This window comes from Dipodomys spectabilis, unplaced genomic scaffold, assembly GCF_019054845.1.
Source record: "Dipodomys spectabilis isolate Male_0828 unplaced genomic scaffold, ASM1905484v1 ptg000141l, whole genome shotgun sequence".
NCBI classification, from domain to species: domain Eukaryota; kingdom Metazoa; phylum Chordata; class Mammalia; order Rodentia; family Heteromyidae; genus Dipodomys; species Dipodomys spectabilis.
In genome coordinates this window covers 6364592-6384861 of record NW_024870818.1, presented here as the reverse complement: position 1 = coordinate 6384861, position 20270 = coordinate 6364592, and the positions used below count along the sequence as shown (strand labels likewise).

The 20270-nt window shown below is 39.0% G+C and overlaps 1 long non-coding RNA gene across 2 annotated transcripts in view; it reads right to left on the bottom strand.

The window, feature by feature from the left end:
* Positions 1–430: 430 nt before the first annotated feature.
* Positions 431–20270, bottom strand: part of LOC122117497 — a 296650-nt gene continuing 276810 nt past the window's right edge. For both annotated transcript variants that reach the window (XR_006149175.1, XR_006149174.1), the window contains exon 4: positions 431–628. This is a non-coding gene — a long non-coding RNA (uncharacterized LOC122117497). The remainder of the gene's footprint in view (positions 629–20270) is intronic.

Here is a 20270-nt window from a genome sequence, read left to right as displayed (position 1 = left end):
TGTTTAGAAATGGTCATCCATAACAGGACCTTGTTTCCTCAAGCCCAGGTCCAAACCTCACTGCACTGGGTACCAGTGGCTCACACCTGAAATCCTAGCTACTCAGGAGGCTGAGATCTGAGGATTGTTGTTCAAAGCTAGCCTGGGCAGAAAAGTCCATGAGACTCTTATCTCCAATTAACCACCAGAAAACCAGAAGTGGCACTGAGCTAAGAGCTCAGGTACAGTGCTAAGGCCCAGAGTTCAAGCCCCACAGCAGCAGCAACAACGACAAAAACCTCACTAGATGAAAAACACAATAAAGTGGTATAAAGGAGAGGATACTGTAGAAAAGAAATAATATATCTAAAATTTAGTTTTAATTCTTCTCTACTAGACCTGAAAAAAGGGAAATCTACACATACTTTAGAAGAAAAAAATACATTCAAAATGCACTTGTCTTAATAGTTTAATCGTTTTTTTCCCTAATTGCCATATGTGCCATGTCTTCGTAACACATGGATGTGTGCTTGACGTGCTGAAATCACAGAGTACCTTCCCCAAGTCATCTCAGGAAGAATCTGCTCCAACAGACGAGGTGGCAAAGACGTTAGTGGATGGCTGCTTGTGCTGGAATTTATTTTCACAACTAAAATAAGAACAGGGAAAGTTTGGCTTAGTGAGCCAGTATGTAACTTAAATGATTAAAACAAAATTAAGAGTCAACACTGTATTATAGACTCTTAGGAAATCAACTCACTGTATATGTTTCAGGGTGAGAAGTCTAAAACTCTTTCTGGACACATTTAAAGGGAAGAAGGTTTCAGCCTGCGAACAAGTTGGAAGCCAGATGAATTCCCCCTGACATTTCCTAGAGGAAACTGAGCATGATTTTGCTCAGTTGTCGTGACACTCAAATAGCATCCTTATACTCGTGGCAAAATAAAAAAGTGTCACCATTTTCCAACACTGACACAGAACGGAACACAGAACACATGTATTTTGCCTACCCCAGTATTTACACTTGTACTCTTCAGAAAAAAAAGATAAAAGATTACTCAAGTTCAATAGGGAGAAAAAAGTTCAGTGGCACAAATAATTGTGAATTTAGATCATCTTCGGGAAAAGAAATTGAAGAAGGGAAAGAAAAGTAGGAGTAGTCTCACATTCCTCGGGGAGGGTAAAATAATGGGTCCCCCAAGATGTTCCACATCTTATTCCCCAGGATCTGTGAATATGTTATGTTGACATATGGTGCATGGCATATGACAAAGGGGAATTAAGGTTGCAGATGGAATTAAGGTTGTTAATCAGTTGATTTTAAATTAGCGTAATTAGCTTGAATTACCCAGGTGGGTCCAATATAACCATAAAGGTCCTTAAAAGTAGAAAAGAAAGATATAAGTAGAGAAGAAACAATGAGATATATAGCAGCATAAGAAAGCCTAGATCCAGGCTTTGAAAATGGAAGAAAGGTTCATGAGCTAAGAAAAGTAGTGTCCACTGGAAAAAGCAAAAACAAGTTCTTTACTAAATCCTCAGAAAGGAATACATCCTGCCCACAACTTGCTCTTAGCTCAAAGAGATTTGTGTGGGAATTCTCATCATCAGCACCACTAGTTAGCAAAGCTGTTTTGTGTGAAGCTTCTAAGTGTGTTGTAATTCATACCAGTGCCAATAGGAAACTAATTCATTTCCTTTCCAGCAAAACCTTTCCGTATCTCCAAAAGCAATGACTCTAATTTCTAACATAGTAGATTAGTTTCCCTTGTGCTTTAGGCTTTCACTAAATGAAATATGAATTCATTTGTATCTGGATTCCTTTGTACTTTGGTTTTCTGCACCTGTAGAGCATATATTTATATGTTCACCTACTCTGCTATGGAAAGACAAATTTGAGGCACGACAAGTAATGCTGTGTATATCTGCACATACCTTTTGTTGCATTGTGATTACATATCTACCGGCAAATACCTAGGAGTATAATGGCTGAATGGTAAAGTAAGCACACCTTCAATGAGTCATGCCTAAGTGTTTTCCAAAACATTCTCATAAGCAGGTATATCAACTATAGTTAGCATTATTATCTCATTTTGGTTACTGCTGTTGTTGTTGTCATAGCATTCCTGTTGAATTTTAAATTACCATCCTGGTACTTCCTAATGAGGTGGCCTATCTTGGTGTATGTTCACAGGTATCTACAGATACCCTCTAGTGAGGGGCCTACAAATGGTTCACTTTTATTCTGTTATCATTCATTTCAACTGTTATCATTCATTTCAGCTTCATGTATAGGAGTTCTTAATGTAGTCTTGATGTGAGCCTTTTGTGAGCCATGCATATTGAAAGTAACTTCTTCCACAATGTAGCTGATGTTTTTACTCTACAGTATCTTTGAATAAACACAATTTCTTAATGTTAATATAGCCTAACCAACAAATCTTTTCTTAAGTCATTAGTGCTTTCCAGAAATCTTTCCTCACTCCTATGTAATGAAGTTATAATCTACTAGAATTGTTGTAATTCTGGCTTCCAAATTTAGATATCTAATCCACAAAACCTTGATTTTTATGCATGGTCTGAAGTATAAATCAAATTTCATTAAGGGGATATGCAAGTGACATGACACTACCGTTGAGAAAAGGACTTATTTCGCTTCAGTTCCAAATTTCTATTTCTTCACAAATCAAATGCCCATATATGCCTCAGAACTTTCTAGTCTTCTTGTCAGACTAACATGCCACTACCATGCTGTTTTAACAGCTGTAACTTGATAATATGGCTTTCTATATGAGCATATACCTCTGGCCTGTTACTGCTTCAGGATAATCATGAATATTCAGAGCCCATTGCACTTCCATATAAATATTAGAATAAGCTCCTCCATATTCATAAGATAAAACTTCTGAGACATTTTGAAAAGAGTGCATGGACTCTACTAAAATACAGGGAGAACTAGCATCTTAAACTTTCTCCATAAGAACTTGTCAACATTTTAAAGTATTTTGTATGGAGGTAAAGCAAGTATTTCTCTAGCTCTATTAAAAGATGTTTACCCATTTTGATGCTATTGTAATTTTTTTCTCATTTTGAAAATCTTTTTAGGCAAATTAAAATGCATATTTGTAAAATGCATATTTGTGTATCAATATTGTCACTCTTGATAAACTCAGTTTTTTTAATTAAAAATAATATGAAGACAAATATTTTAAGATTTTTCCATTTCTTCATATGTGGAAGCTAGGTTTATCTTATAAACCTACACATAAATATGTTGGGTAGTTTGGAGGTCTATGCAAATGTATTAACTGAAATATGGTAGATTCAAGGGAAAACGCAAATAGTGTAATTCCGTAGAAAGGCAAAGTCACACTCAACAAAATAAACACCAGGAAATGGGTATTTGAAAGGAGTAACAAATAAAGAGGAGAAGGGAAGAATGCAGTGAAGAATTCAATGTAGAACCCACAAAATTAAGACGAGTGAAGGGAGGAGTGGGTTGGGAGGGATGGGAGAGAATTTTGAAAGAGATCAAGACGCATTGTATGCATAAACTGCCTTGTGAAATGACAACTCCTTTGTAGAACTACCTAAAGACATTAAACATATAATTTTTAAAATAAATTTTAAAAAAGATTTATAATGTTTGTACAACCACATTACCTATAAATAATAAGGGTATTTATTACATTTCCTTATGATCTTGCAATTATGACTTTTATTTCTGAATCTTGTTTACTGTGCTAGTGAGCTCTCTAGCCAATGCCAAACGGAAAAAATGTTATCCAGCCTTTTCGTTACATTCCCACTTTGAAGAAGCAATGCATTGAAGATTACACATTGTACATGAATGCACCAAAAAAGTATGTTTTTCATAGCTATTCTATGTCTTGTTAAGAAAATACTTGTGCGTTTATTTTTCTAGGAGTTTAATCTGAATACAACAGGTATGGAATTCTATCAAAAATATTTTCTTCAGAGAAGTTCTCTTTAAGACTTTAGCCACTTATTAATGAGGTAGAGTTTTTTTGAGGATTTGTTGTTGGGGGATTTAATTTTTTGAGTTCTAAGTATATTTTAGATATGAGACCCTTGTCTGTTGTATGGCTAGTGAAGATCTTCTCCCAATCCGTGGTCTTTCTATTGATCTTGCTAGCTATGTCCTTTGCCATGCAGAAGCTCTGCAACTTCATGCAATACCATTTGTCCAACCTTCCTTTGATGTGTTGTGTTGTGTTTCTGGGTCTTTATTAAGAAATTTTCAGCCTGTGCCAAGGAGCCCTAGAGTTTCTCCTATTCTTTCCTGTAATGTTTGTTTTCAGGGTGTCCAATAGACACATGAAGAAATGCTCAACTTCTCTAGACATAAAAGAAATGCAAATCAAAACTGAGATACCACCTCAACCCAGTTAGAATGGCTATAACCAAGAAATCTAATAACAACAGGTGCTGGATGGGATGTGGCCAAAGGGAACCCTACTGCATTGTTGGTGGGAGTGTAAACTTGTTCAACCACTTTGGAAAGCACTATGGAGGTTCCTCAAAAGACTCCACATAGAGCTCTCCTATGACCCAGCAAGCCCACTTTTGGGCATTTACCCAAAAACAAGGCATACTAAAGCTACCAGCACAACTATGTTTATCACAGCATTACTTACCATAGCTAAGATATGGAACCAACTCAGACGTCCCTCAGTAGATGAATGGATTATTAGGACATGGAAAGACTTGGAAAAAATTATATTAAGTGAAGTAAGCTAGGCCCAAAGGAACATAGGTCCCATGGTTTCTCTTATTTGAAATAACATCTAGGATAATCTTATGAGTATAATCTCATATGCCTAGGATAATCTTCCAGACAAGCAGAAAAGTTCAAACCTATGTACATATGACTATATAAGATGATGCTAAGTGAAATGAACCCCAAGATATGGACACAGGAGGTTTTTTTCCTTTGTTGCTGTTGTTTTTAATGTATTATGTGATTTTTTTGTTTCTTTTGTGTGTTCTTCCCCCACAGTATAACCCCTGTTGTCACTGCATTTTGTATGTATGTTTTTCTAATTTGGGAAGGGGAAGGAAATAACAAAATGCTGAAACAGAATACAGGTTGACCCATTGTAACAATGAGATGTACAAGATACTATGTTGAAAACGAACTTTACAATTGAGGTGGAGGAGGGAAGAGTTGGGGAAGTGGGGAGGGAAGAGTTGGGGAAGTGGGGAGGGAAGGGATAGGAGGGGAAAAACAAGGGAGGGGGTAACAATGCTGATAGGAAATGGACTCATTACCTCACTCACGTACCTGTAACCCCTCTGCACAGTATCTTTACAATAAAACTTTTTTCTGTCTCTATTAAGAATATATTTTTCTAATATCATATTAATACAGCAAATTACATTGATAATAGAAAGTTTATATTTTCATCCTAAAGGAAAATCATCCAACAAAATACTATATACAAACTCTTACAGTATCACTAAGACAACCCCTGAAGTAATAAAGATGAAGACTTAGCTTTGTAGTTAATACATCAATAAAGAAGTTAAAATGGAATTATATAATATCCACATAATACAAATCAAAGTGGGAAAATGAGATAAAGAACGGATGGGACAAATAGAAAACAGATTTTGTTGTACAGTTTTAAATATATCTGTAAAAAAATGACCTCATTAAATGTAAATGGTCTAGTAGCTCAGTTTAAAAGGAATCAGATTTGATGAGAAAACAAGAAAATGTAAATAGTTTAAAAGGGAGATATAAAGATAAAAGATGTATTCCTTTCCAAAGAAAGGAAATAGCTACATGTGACATACATTTCAGAGTAAAGAATGTTACCACATACAAAAATCACTTCAAAATGACAAGGATATCAATTCAAAGTGAAGACATAATAGTCTGAAACATTATGTACTTAATAACAGAACTGCTAAAGCAAAAATTTATAGAGAAAAAGAGAAACAGACTAAACACAATTTGAAAATATTGTCCATGATTGAACAAGTAGACTGAGAATCGGTAGAAAGAACAGCACAGTCAAGCAATTTGACCTAATGGACATTAATACAAAATTCCACTCAACAATAGCAGAATTTTTTTCAAAAGAATACATTGACTACCAGTCAATGAACTAGATATCGAAGAAAATTTCTTCAGCATAAGACTATCATGAAGCCCAAAGTGAGAAGCTCTAGGACAAGCCTAGGACAAGCACACTTACTGGCACATACAAACACACACACACACACACACACACACACACACACACACACACACAAACACACACAGGCTCATACACACACCAATACACATACACAAAAAATAACATGGATGGAAAATGAAAAATGTAACAATGCATTGTTTGTGGTGAAAGACTGCAAGTTTTTCCTACAAGATCATGATCAATAAAACTATTCATTTTTGCTTCAATTCAACATAGTACTATAAGATAAAGAGCAAGAAAAAAACTAAACAATTTCCAAAATGGAAATGAAGAAGTAAAAAATACCTATGTTTCATATGTAACATGTATCTTTTATAAAGAAAAGTCTAAAGATCCCATCCAAAAGAAAAACAAAAGGAAACTGTTTGAACTAATAAATAATTTGCAGGATACAAAATCAACTCTAAAAATCAACTGCATTTCTAAACACAACAGCACAAAAAGTAAGAAGATAATTACATTTGCAATAACATCAAAAGAATAAAATACTTCCACATAACCTGTAACAATGAAACAAATACCTGCATACTGAAAATTACAAAATGTTACTGAAAGCAATTAAAGAAAACAAATAAATGGCAAGAATCTTGAATTCTGGATTGGAAGACAATATTGTTAAGAGGCCAAATACTACCAAAATTTAATTCTTCCCCATCAAAATCATATTGGTGTATTTTGAAAAAGCATAAAGGGCCATGCTAAAATTCACATGGAGTCTCAGTGACCTAAACAATCTTGAAAAAAAAAGAACAAATTAGTCATTATCACACTTTCTGATGTCAAAACTTATTATCAAGTTACAGTAACCAAAACAGTATGGTATTGTCATAAAGATCAACAGTTACACCAATGGAATAAAATAGAAATCTCAGAAATAACCCTTAAAAATATAATTAAATTCACAGAATGAGACCATAGGAGAATATTCTTAGGAAAGTATCACAAAAGCACAATTGCTATGTGCATAAGATCATATGAAATGATGTTTATTGAAATTAACCACAAGAAATGGAAAAAAGAGGTTTTATTGCTAGTTTTTTTTCAATTTCATCACTTTTTATTTCTTACCTTTTGTCTTACATGTAAGTTTATCTGATTTGGGGAGGTGAAGGGACAAAGAGTGAACAAATGCTGCTATGACACTCACTGGACACTATGCTAAAAAGGAATTATACAACTTTTGGGAGAGGAAGGGTCAGGAGGGAAAAACTTGAAGAAAACAAGCGAAAAGGCGACACTATTAAAAAAGAAATGTACATGTTATCTGACTTAAGAAACTAACCCCTCTGTTCATCACCTTTATAGAAAGAAAGAAAGAAAGAAAGAAAGAAAGAAAGAAAGAAAGAAAGAAAGAAAGAAAGAAAGAAAGAAAGAAAGAAAGAAAGAAAGAAAGAAAGAAAGAAAGAGAGAAAGAAAGAGAGAGAGAGAGAGAAAGAAAGAAAGAAAGAAAGAAAGAGAGAGAGAAAGAAAGAGAGAGAGAAAGAAAGAGAGAGAGAAAGAAAGAGAGAAAGAAAGAAAGAGAGAAAGAGAGAAAGAAAGAAAGAGAGAAAGAAAGAGAGAAAGAAAGAAAGAAAGAGAGAGAGAAAGAGAGAGAGAGAAAGAGAGAGAGAGAAAAAGAAAGAAAGAAAGAGAGAAAGAGGGAGAGAGGAGGGAGGGAGGGAAGGAAGGAAAGAAGGGAAGGAAGGAAGGAAGGAAGGAAGGAAGGAAGGAAGGAAGGAAGGAAGGAGAAAATAAAGAAAAAAGATACAGTTAAATAATTGTAATCATATATTTTTGATAGAAATATAGTCTCCTCAACAAATAGTATTGGGAAAATTCAAAATCCACAAGCAAGCAAATTGGACTCTTATCCTACTTCCTATAAACAATTAATTTAAAATGGAACAAATATTAACCATAAGACCTAAAACTATAAAATGGCCTAATGACCTAGCACTTACCAAAGATTTTCTAGATGGGTCACAAAATGCACAGGCAACAAAAATGAAAATAGACGAAAGGACATCATCAACTCATGAAACCTTTGTGCATCAAAGGACACATCGATGGAGTGAGAAGGCGAAGTAAGGAATAGGAAAAAAAGATACAAGAATCACATGGCTAATAAGTTATTATTGTGCAGAACACATAAAAATTCCTACAACTTTAGCCAGGTGCCAATGGCTCACGCCTATAATCCTAGCTACTAAGGGGGTTGAGAGCTAAGGATCATGGTTCAAAGCCAGCCAGGGCAAGAAAGTCTATGAGACTCTTATCTCCAATTAACCACCAAAAACTGGAAGTGGCACTGTGGCTCAAGTGGTAGAGCGCTGTCCTTGATCTGACAAGCTAAGGGACAGCCCCCAGACCCAGAGTTCAAGCCCCATGACCGACCAAAAAAAAAAATCCTACAACTCAACAACAACAACAACAACAGCCATTTTTAATGGGAAATTGACTTCAACAGCCATTTTTTCAAAAACTGCACAAATGGCAAACAAGCATAAAACAAGATGTTCAACATGAGTAATCATTAGGGGAAATCCAAATTGAACACACAATGAGATATTGCCTCATACACAGTAGGATGGCTAGTGCTCTCCCTCATGTACCACACACACACGTACACACACAGCCTTGCACACTGCACACATGTATGTACATATACACATGCACACACATGTGTAGACAAGTTTTGTCTCCAATAACAATTTGAATATGCGTTTTAGGCCTGAAGATATTGAGGCTCTAAGGATGGAACCAATTTTCCACAACAGTAACAGAGCCCATTTTGAAGGCAAGTCTGTCTAACTTTATGCTCATGGCAGCAAAGTTCTAGAAGGACTAGTGATTATCTGATATGAACATGGAGAAACTGGAAAACAGCCTCTCAGAATCAAACCCACAGACAAAACTGTCTTGTTTTTGAACAAGTCGTCCTTAAGCAGCATTTGAACTCGACCCTTAGTCCTTCTGCCTCAGTCTTCCCAATGCTGGGATTGCAGGCATCTATCACTATGTCCAACCTCCCCTTCCCCCGCCCCAAAATTCAATGACATAAATTTAAAAGAAGGACAGAGCATCATGCAGCCTACCTCCTTGCCCGAACACAATCATCCTCTCTACGCTTGTTCATCATTGTCAGGGGCTACCTGATGGGTGACTTCACCAGTGGAAAAAAATTGAGCATCTAAGAATCTTCCTTCTTTTAGGAAACTAGATCCTGATATGGAATGGGACATTCTTAGAAGTAAATCATAGACAACCTTGATCTTGTGGGACTGCGATCCTTCAAATGGTTTAGCCTCTTTACTTTAAAAAGACTACATCTATTCTAAATTCTGTCTTTCCAAATTCAGTTCTTTGACCACTTACTACATGCCAGACACTGGGCTAGAAATAAAACATAGACTAAAATAGACAAAGTCCCTATTCTTGTAAGGTATACAATTTAGAAGAGAGAATAGGCTTTATTCTCAAACCATCACTTAATTTATAGGTTGGTGAATGCCTAACAATCAGCTCTCTGGGGTGAGGGCGGAAGGAAGTAAACACTAATATGATACATATAGCACCTGCTTGTTTCTTTGTGGAACTTCACTGTGACTGAGTTACACAAAGCTAATGGTGATCAAGGTGACGTCACTGAACATGAAGTTGGGAAAAGATGTACCCAATTGGCTCTCATAGGACAGTATAAACTAAGTCCAGCACACCACATAAAACAGAAAATGTAATTGGTGAGGGAATCAACTCACTGGTTGTCAGGCACCTTTGAGTAACTAATGCTCTTTCTAAGATCTGAAACCTGAGTTGATGCCAACCCGGAAAAGGGTAAGCCTGGAGGAACACCATATACAAAGAGCCTGGTGATAGAGCATAGCCCACACTTCTACACCAATGGACTAGGAAGGGAAAGTCTCAGGTGTCAATAGGAATATCTGTTTCCTTGATGATTTCCTGCATGCTGATTTCCTCAGTTTCCTATCACTGGGAAAAGCCGGTGAATGCTTAAACTCAAGGAAAAGATGCACTTAAAAAGAACTCAGAAGAAACTTCCTCAAGTTACAGAAGCACAACCCTACATCCAGCGGCCTCTTTCTTCAACATTTGCATCAAGCTGACTGGCACCACACATGAATCTGGATTTCAAGGAGCCTGGCAGCTTTGCTCAGCTATTCTCAGCCACTGACACAGCTTTTCCCCCCACTAAAGTTTCAGATATATTTCCATATTAAACTTTTTTAAAAACGTGAAGGAAAAAAAATGGTACAAATTGAGAGCAAGAGAGAGAAGAGAACCGAAAATGATTGCACATTGAAATAAATGTGCTACTTGAGAAAATTATAAGTGCCTAAAAACAGGAGTCTATAATGAAAGTGCCTTTTCAAGCAGAACTATAGCATCACTATTCCAATGCTGAAATACAATAAACTGTCCTATTAAATCTAAGGAGTTAGATTTAATAAGATGGGTGGTATACTAAATAAATGCCAACTGATTATTAAAGATCTTTTTATTGAGGATTTACAACTAAGGCATCGAATAACGGAACAGTATTCAGGTATAATAAGACCCATATGAGAAACTTAATTTAAAGTAGTGCAAAGAACCAAAAACACTATTACAAATAGACCATGAAAACTTGGAAAATAGATAAATAGAGAGGGGGGAAAAACCCCCAGCCCATCAAATGATTGTCAATAGTGGGGCAGAGGCAGTGAGGGAGGACAAAATATCATTTACATATGAGTCAACTAAACTATTCAGAAGCGCATAGCATGACAGAATGGCAGCACACTAGGTATGTAGATGCACCCTCCCCTAGGAGCTGAACTCATCGCTCCCTTTCTTTCCTTTGGAAGGAAAATTAACTTTTTAATGTGAATTCTCTAGGGTAAAGAAACCTTTGAATTTCTTAGAAAATGGTTTTGCAACGTAAAATGAGTGCCAGGAGTGGAGAGGCCTTGTTTCTTCACCTATAGAGCAAGAATAGCATGGAGGGAGTGGAGAAAGAGGGAATGGAAAAAGGAGAGAAGGAAAGGAGAGAGAATACAGAGAGAAAGAGAGAGGAGGGGAAAAGGAAAAGAGTAAGAACAAAGCAAGAGGAGGGAAGGAAAACAACTTTCATGAGAGTCAGAAAATCATCTTCTTTTCCTGGGCTTCTCTCTTGTCCATGGGGGTAGGGGACAGGGTACAAGTTATTCCAAACGTTTAGGTACCATGGATTTCCTAGCATGTAAAATCCTTGAGCTAAGCTACAAGACCTCTAAATTCCCTTGGGGAGCCAGCATTCTGTATTCCATTTTCAAATCTGGTCCTTGGGTCCACTGGTAACATCTCTTGGCACATAAGGAAAACCTTCCAGAGTAATAAAATTTGCTTGGTATATAAGAGTGAGGGCAAGGAGTTTCCAGAGCAGTAATTAGACCACGTTGGTCCCTGTGGTCCTTCATGGTTTTCATTGAGCCCCTCTGAGTACTGTCTCACAGGCTCCTTGCTCGCCACGAGGACCAGATTATTGTTCCATTGCATAGAGTCCTGTGCTCAAAACTCATGCAGTGGATGGACCAGGAGAAGGCAGGTTGAAGGTAAGGACCAGCCCTCTCTGTAGCTCAGCAATTGCTAGTTGGGCAGATCAAGGGATATAATTGGCAAGAGCTGGATGAGCAGGACACAGAAGTGTCCCAAGACCAATGTACATACAGCTTCAAAGCCTACCACCATAACATTTGAAGAGGACATGGCAGAGAATAAGCAATAAGAAAAATAAATATAATTAAAAAAATAAAATGTACTATTGACAAATGATTCCACCTACAGTCCAGATTTCAGATAACTTGTCCTTAGTCACAAGTGACATCTATTTTGTCACTAAAAAAACTACCCTTTATGTCTTTGTTGCTTGAAGCTTTTAAGAAAAGACATGTGGCTATCCCTCATAAATCTGATTTCTTTTAGGACCTGTTGGCAGACCCCCTACCTGCCACCCAGGAACACTTTTGTTCCTACAAAAAAAAAAAAAGTAAAGATAGTATCTTAAAAATATACAAAGTAATTCCTCAGCTTCTGCATGAAAATAGTTATCTCAGCTAGGAAGAACAGAAGCAAAAAAACTACTGAAATAAAATGAAGGAGAAAGGAGAAATGTATATTTCTATCTCCCTCCATCTCTACTGTATTTCACTAGTCAGGATCAGGGCAGTTCTGAACTGCAGAGGGACATCCGTCAACACTAATCAATACATGTGGTGGTGTTAGTCATGGATGATAAATTTGAAAGGGATTATAACTGTAAACAGTGATCAATAGAGACTTGCTGGAGGAGACAGAGAGGAAAAAACAACCTTAAAATGTTACACGGTTAATAAAGTAAGCGGGGGAGGGCCAGTCTTAAACAAAACTCTGAGAACTCCTGCTCTGAGTTCTCTCTCTCTTTAGGAGAGGTACTGAAGAGGAAAGGGGCAGATATTCCTCCCCTACTTTTTCGCTAGGCAATCGCTACTAAAAGGGTGCATTATTAATTTACAGTGTGTTTGCTGATCCTTCTGGTTGGAAGGCACATTCTCCATTAACATTTGGTTGAAGATTTGTTTCTGGATCGGAGCTGGCATCACTCAGAGCCCCTAGAGTATAGCTTGGCCTTTCCCCACGCCACCCCCGCCCCTTCCCTCCTGTCTCTTCTCCCCCTCCTCCGATTTCACCGCAGGCACATGACTGAACAGTGCATTCACAAGCGTGACATTCCTCTCTGCAAACAAATATATCCTGAGTCCAAGCAAAAAGGGGAGGGAAAAAAAATGCTGGGAGCCTCGGCCGCTCACCCACAGATGAATGGAACTATCCGTCTTGTCACCAGAGGTCAGAGCGAGAGGTGACTCTGAGTCTATACCTTAGTTTCTCTGCTGACGTTTGCAAGCAACTTCCTTAAAAAATAAAAAAAAACAAAGAGGGAACAAACAAATCCCACCTCATCAGGCACTTAGCTGGTCCCTCTAGAACCCTCCCCAGATTGCGTCTTCTCACCACCTTTGAAGCCACAGCTCCAGGCCTGACATACACATTTTTTTTCTGCTGACCTTTTAGTGTCCTTTCTGCCAGAGTGTGTAAACCATAAGCTGATATATGAAGGCAATTTTTAGTGGTGCCACTTGTATCTGACTGATTGCACACACTTTACGTTGCTGGCCTGCTACCCCTTCCACCTTTCGAAGATCTCTCTATTTTCTTTTAAGGGAGCTGCAACAAAGGTGAAAGCAAGTTTAACTGCTTCAAGACTTTGATGGCCAGAAGCACCTGTATGGAAGATGCTTAACTGACCAAATTCACAGCTGAGTTTTGTTTTTTGTTTGTTTGGGTTTTTTTTTTTCCGACTGCTCTGGAAATCAGTAGGGCAAGAGTAGAGGGGGGTAAGGAAAGTACTATTTCATTTCTCCAAGGTCCTCTTACGCAGCCCTCCCTCCCCAGTCACAAACAAAACTGTCAAAGATGTCAAAGTCCCAGCCCTGCCTAAGACTCAGAGGGCTCACAGCCATGGTCTCCATAAATCCAAAAGAGCTGTGTCCTTGGAGAGTTTCTTGATCAGAGTCCAGAGGATAGGAAAGTGAGGGTGGAAGAGTGAGGAAATGAGAGAGGGGAGAAGATACCAAGTGGACAGAATCAGAAAGCTCCCCCTTCTGTCACCTTGCCTGTGTTCCACCTCCCCTTGAAGCCACGGGTACTATCTGGTACTATCTTCCTCCCCTAGCATCTTCCTTCATGTAGATAGAGGCGGGCACACCCTGTCAAGCTCCTGGATGCACCTCTCCCTGCAGGAACACACTAAGAAGCCATAGCCTGCTGTAGCTTTTGCTCTCATTCCAAGCTGAGAGGACCAGGAGACTCTTCCATTGCAACCTCAGAGGATCAGTGCTCCATTGCATGAAGTGAATCCCTTTCTCTGAAGCATGGCTCAAGAAGACTCACTGAGAATACCCTGCCTACCACAAGTGAGACCAGCTTCGAGGGCTCCCTAACATCTGGGCCCTGATGTCCCAAGTGACAATATCCAGGTAGCCAGCAATAATGACTCTTGAGAGAGTTCAGCTGAATTCTTCCCTTTAGGACCACATCCTGACCAGTGTCCTGAAGGAGGCTCATAATTTACCACTAATAACTCAGCATTAAAAAATGTTTGAAACTTAGGCAGGGAACACAAAGGTGTAATGCCTATATGCCTCGGATTATATAAAATAATATTTATAGAAATGAACTCCAGGAAATGAGAAAAATGTTTGAAGCTATTTAAACAAATTGTAACTTACTTTGTTTATTCGATGTATTTCAATTTGGATGATAAAGAAAGCAGGGAAACAGTACTAGGAATTGGCAAATCTAAAGACCATGTTATCTGTGCCCCTTCCTACAGGAGAACAGGGCTGCTGATGCTCTAAGCAACCCTGTGATAACTATAATTTATTATATGGCTGTATCTCCTCTCCAAGATTCCTAGAGAAAGGCCCAAGTTTTTGGAGATGAGTTTGATAGAATTTTAAGTACCTGACAGCTAAGAAGAGAAGAAAATGTTAGGATTCAATCATTGATCAGTAGGCAAGTGTCCCATGCCAGACCTTGAGAAGGGTAGAGAATTTAATACACAGACCATCCAATCTGCTCTGTCAGGAACCTGGCCCAGTCCCCAGTACAGGCAAAGTGACTAAGTTCTATTATAGGCCATCTGGTAGAGACCACAGAGCTGGAAAGCCCAAAGCCGTCCCCAGAGAAAGAGTGCTGAGAGCCATGGCTTCCAAACCACCATCTTGACTGATGATTCTAGGTCCAAGGCTTAATGGGGCATGGCCAATGGCATGCATATATTCCAATCCTGAAGAATTCCTGGACAGTGGTGGTATTTTTGAGAGCATTCACTTGAACAACTTCCCCTTCAAGAAGTGGGGACAAGCTTCAGAAGCACTCCAATGGGATCCCAGAGAATAGCAATGGTCACAGACCCAGGAATATATTTAGGACCTTTCTTCAGTGTGAATACTATCCCTGCCTCAGACCTGGCTGGAGGCTTCAGGAATTCTGTGGTACACAATTTTATGGGCAGCTGAGCAGAGTTCATTGAGAATTCTTGTGCTACCTTTACTAGAAATCATTGCTTAACAGGACCCCAATATTCTCCTCTATCTAGACAGCTGATGGGCCTATAACCCTTGGAAGAGCCAGCAAAGAAGATTCCAAGGCTCCACACTGAAAATTAATATTCAGTAAGCATCCTAATCAGTCATTGCTTCAAGAAGAGCATGGATATTATCTTGGTCAAACTTGTAACAACATCATAATGTTTTAATTCCATTTCACAGATGAGAAAACTGAGGCTCAGGACTAGTTCATAAATGGTACATCTCAGAGCCACACATCTCAAAAGCCTGTTTCCATACCACCAGGGCACTTCGGTGATATGCTCTCACAGTAGGAGTGTCTCAGGCATTTGAAAGAAAAGAAGAATGTTTTAGTCTTTGGAACCAGGGACCCATACAACATTTCAATTAGGCATACAACTCTGTCTGCAGACTTGTCAATAGTAAAGGTCAAGACTGAGGAATGTCAAGAACCTGAGGACTAAAAATTAAAAGATGGTTGAATGGCGATATTTGTGTCAAAATTAGTTGAGAATTCTGATCATAAGTTTTGTTTGTTATACAAATTCCTGGGTACAGCAAAGCTGTGGCTTTAAACTTGACTGTTTGGTATGTCAATTTCCCACCCCAAGACATTGTTTGGCAAATGGAGTAAGGATGCAGGAGAAATGGCTCACAGAAATGCTGTCCAAAAGAAATACAAAGGAAAGACCATGTTTGTTCATTCATTCATAAAATACAAATACATATTCAGTCGCTGCTCTACAAATAATACTATCGAAGACATACAAGTATGTGGCTAATAATAACATAGACCTCACTCAGTGAAGTTTCTCTGGGGAAAGGTAGGCACCATGAATGTAACCACACAAAGAAAGTGCCACAATCAATGTACTACATGGTATGAGATTGTTTACACTGAAGGATTTTAGTTGAGACAAGAAGACATTCTGATAAGTGAGCCATGGAGACCTGAGGGGGAATATTCCTGATAGACAGACAGACAGACAGACAGACAGACAGATAGACAGATAGAGCATATGGAATCAGGGTGACAACATTGTGTAGAAGGAGGGCAGAGAGATGTGAGCCCATCCTGGAAAGGCTCAAAGGACCCCCAAACATATACTAATAAGCAGTCTGTTAAAGGTTGGAGTCTTTACTCTACATGCAATGGGAAAGCACTGAGAAAGATCTAGCAAGCAGAAGTGATATAATCAGAGCTTGCACTTCAAACACATCATGATAGTTTTTATGTGAAGAATGAATTTAAATGAGATCAGAATGAAAGAGGAAAGCCAATGAAGATGCTGTTGCCAGCTCCAGGGTAATCCTGGTATTTGGATTAGTATTGGTGCAACCAAGATGGAGACTGACTCAATCTGGGAGGCATGACAACAAATCTAGGCGATGAGCTGGTTAAGGAAGAGGAGATGGAGGTAACAGGGAACTTGAGGTTTCATATGTATATGAGCAAATCGATGCTTTTACTTTTGGAAGGGAGAAGGATGTGAATTATTTCAGGGTTGAAATAATGGCATTCCACAATGAGCAAGGAAGAGGAGTCAAGTTATATTCCCAGGACCCACTAGGTGGCAATTTCTCAATGATGGTCAGAACATCCACGCCCAATTTCTCACTGGTGTCCTTAGCATTCCTGCCACAAAGTAAATATTCCATCCTTATGGAAAAAGAGACCAAAAACCAGCTCCAACAGGAAATCTAGCTCTCTAGTAAGTCTCATGCCTCTCTGATCCCCAGCTGAGGCTACGGAGCTTGATCTATGGTTTTTAGTGCTTCAAGGAAACCTGCTGCTTCCAGAGTACCCTCATATGTCTCTTAGAAGTTGCATCTCAACCCACACCTCTCTCCTACTTCTTACTATCTCCAAACTACTAAATCCTATTTCTCTTTCTAGTCTATCAATTTCCTATTCTCTTATAGAGCTACTTGCTTTTCTTTGAAGGGAAAAAAAGAAGTTACTACCAGCAAACTAAAATTTTGAAAACCACTGAAATACAAGATCTCCAAGACAGGCTTCAGATCTCAAATGTATTTTCTGTGTCACAAATGGGAAGGAGTCCGAGCTTCTGGAAGGAGAATCCCCTTGATGTCCCTCCTGCCACCAAACCATACACACAGGATGAAAAACTACCTCCATATATAAAGCAGCTACAATAGTATTGTTCCCCTTGGGAACAAACTCCCTTCCTGCTTACCCATCCATGACCCTCTAGCTGCCACAAAATCTCAGACCCCAGTCTTCCCTCATTCCTTCCCCAAGGCCCATAGTGATACAAAAGAGATATACTGAGATAAACTAGAAACTTCTGTCCCTTGACCAGTCCATGGCCCAGTATCTACTCTCTTGGCCTTTCCAGATTTCAGAAGAAAGATTTCATTCCTCAAAGCAGCCTGGAGCTCAGGGAAAAAAATATCATGATTGATGCTGTCAGTGAGATGAAGAGCTCTAGTGTCAGGAACTGTCTTTTCTTCATTAAGTTTGAAAACATGCCCAGGGGCTAGTCTGTGATCTGCTCATCAATAAATGGAAATCAACTGATGGACTTAAATTTGTGCCAGGCTTTGGTAGAGAAAGGACAGGTACCTTGTCAGTTTCCTGTCCCAAATAAGAATTCCTAAAAGTCCCCTGTTGTCATTCATTACAGCCTGCAAATTGAGGGTGAGGGGAGCCATAGAGAAGTCGGTGTTGTGAGGCCCTCCTCTGGGTGGGTCACCACATCACTCAGGCTCCAAGAGACTAGTTTGGGTACATACAGAGGTTTATCATCACTGTTGCTCTCCAGGACCATCAGGGAATTGCAGGTTATAGCCATGTCAGTAGAGATGTCTTCCCACAGCCTGCAGAGGCTTCAGGAGAGCTGAGGAGAGTGGGGTTTTCATTTACCCAGATTCTAAATATCCATTCAGACAAGCGTGTGTGCAGAGCCAAGCATTGCTGCAGGGATGGCATCCAGTGAGAAGAGGAAAGGGAGTATAAAAGAATAGAAGAAAGAAAATAATTCCTAGGAAAAGCTAAGCATGAAGTCCCTCAACCTGCCTTCAGAAAGAAAATTTTAAAAAGCATGTCACTTTGTGACACGAAACACAAGACAAATCCAAAATAGATAAATAAACAAATGATTTTTTAAAAAAAAAAAAAAAAGAGCAAACACCCAAATCTCCATCAAGCCAACAGGCATTAGCTTAAGAACTCTAACCAGCAGGTTTTCAACAATTAAGATCTAAAGTGATTGTTCACCAATGCACCTTGGTTTCCTTCCACAGGGCAATGTCAATATTGGCAGGCAGTTCCTAAAGTCCCAACTGTGTGGACATAATACCATCCAGGCTGGATGCCTGGGCAATGGGGTTAGGCTAGGGAAGGGGGCTGTTCTCACATTGTTTGGCTCATGACTTCCTCTTCTTTGCATTTTTCCCCTTCTCATCACCAGGGTTTGCTCTTTGCATTGCCAAGTAGCATTACTTGCAGTGAATTGGAGAAATTACCTTTGCAGCCTCTTGTGGTAGTTTTACAGAAAGGCTCCATAGGCAGAAGTGTCCTGCCAGGTTGTATTCCCCAGTGTCCTCTTGACAAGGAATTTCACACCTCTACTGGTGCCCATTCAAATAATGTTTTCTGTCAGAGTTTTATGAGCATCCTTTCATGATAGTTATTAAGAGTTAAGAGCCCATATTCACTCACTCATTCTACCACCGGTATTTACTAATCACTTGTATGACCCATGTTCTTGCTTCCCCTGGTGGAGATGAAAAAAGAAAAAACAAAAGCAAAACAACATAGTTGGGTACCACAGAGAGCATTCTGCTAAGAGCAGATGTTGGGGAAAGACTCCTACCTAGATAAATCTTGAGATGCATCTGAAAAGAGGAGAAGGACCCTGCGGGTGAAATCATTCAGGAACCTTGTTAATGGTCCACAAGGAAGAGAAGCAGAACTTGGTACATTTGGGGAATGATCACAAAAATGAGTATGTTATCACTATAGTCACTATCCGCAGACATTACGGTAAGCACATTGATATTTCCTTTAATGCTCATAGCCACCCTTGGAGGTATGTAATGTGATCATCCTTTCCTCTCGTTGTTTCTGTTTATTGCTAGTACTGAGATTTGAACTAAGGTCCCACCACTTGATCAGCTACTGCTCTACCTCAAGCCATGCCTCCAGCTCTGCTTTGCACAGGTTAAGTTGGAGATAGAGCCTCACAGAAATTACTGACCAGATGAACAGCCAAACCCCAGCTTTCTGATTCACTACTATTACAGGCATGAGCCTTGGCTACCCAACTTGTAATATAATTTTTCTAATTTTCACATAAGATAGGGAAGAATTCAGTTTCCCAGTCAGTCAGCCATTGATTAGAATTTGGACTACGACTTTGACTCCAGGATCTAAACCCTGCTATCATAGTAGACAAAGAGACCAGATTAGAGTACTAAGTACGAGGATAAAAGGTAAGTGTTGTTAGAGACAGGTAGGTACCCAGGGGTCATGCATGTAGACTAAAGTATTTTGATATTATTCAAAGGCCATGATCAGTTTAGGTAGGAAGGACAGATGATTTGATCAGTAAGCATGACTTTAGTGCCAAGAAAAAGAATCATAATAGTGAAAATAATTTTTAAAATCATCTTTTAGGGGCTGGGAAGGTGGCTCGGTGGTAGAGTGCTTGCCTTGCATGCATGAAGCCCTGGGTTTGATTGCTCAGCACCACAGAAGCAGAAAAAGCCAGAAGTGGTACTGTGGCTCAAGTGGTAGAGCGCTAGCCTTGAGCTAAAGAGCTGAGGGACAGAGTTCAGGCCCCATGACCGACAAAAAATCATCATTTAGCATTCAATCCAAAGAAAACTCTTTTACTTTCTCTTCCTCCAAAAATAAAGACTTCAATAAAAATAGAGAATAAGAATAACTTTTAAAAATTATAGAGTGCTGAAG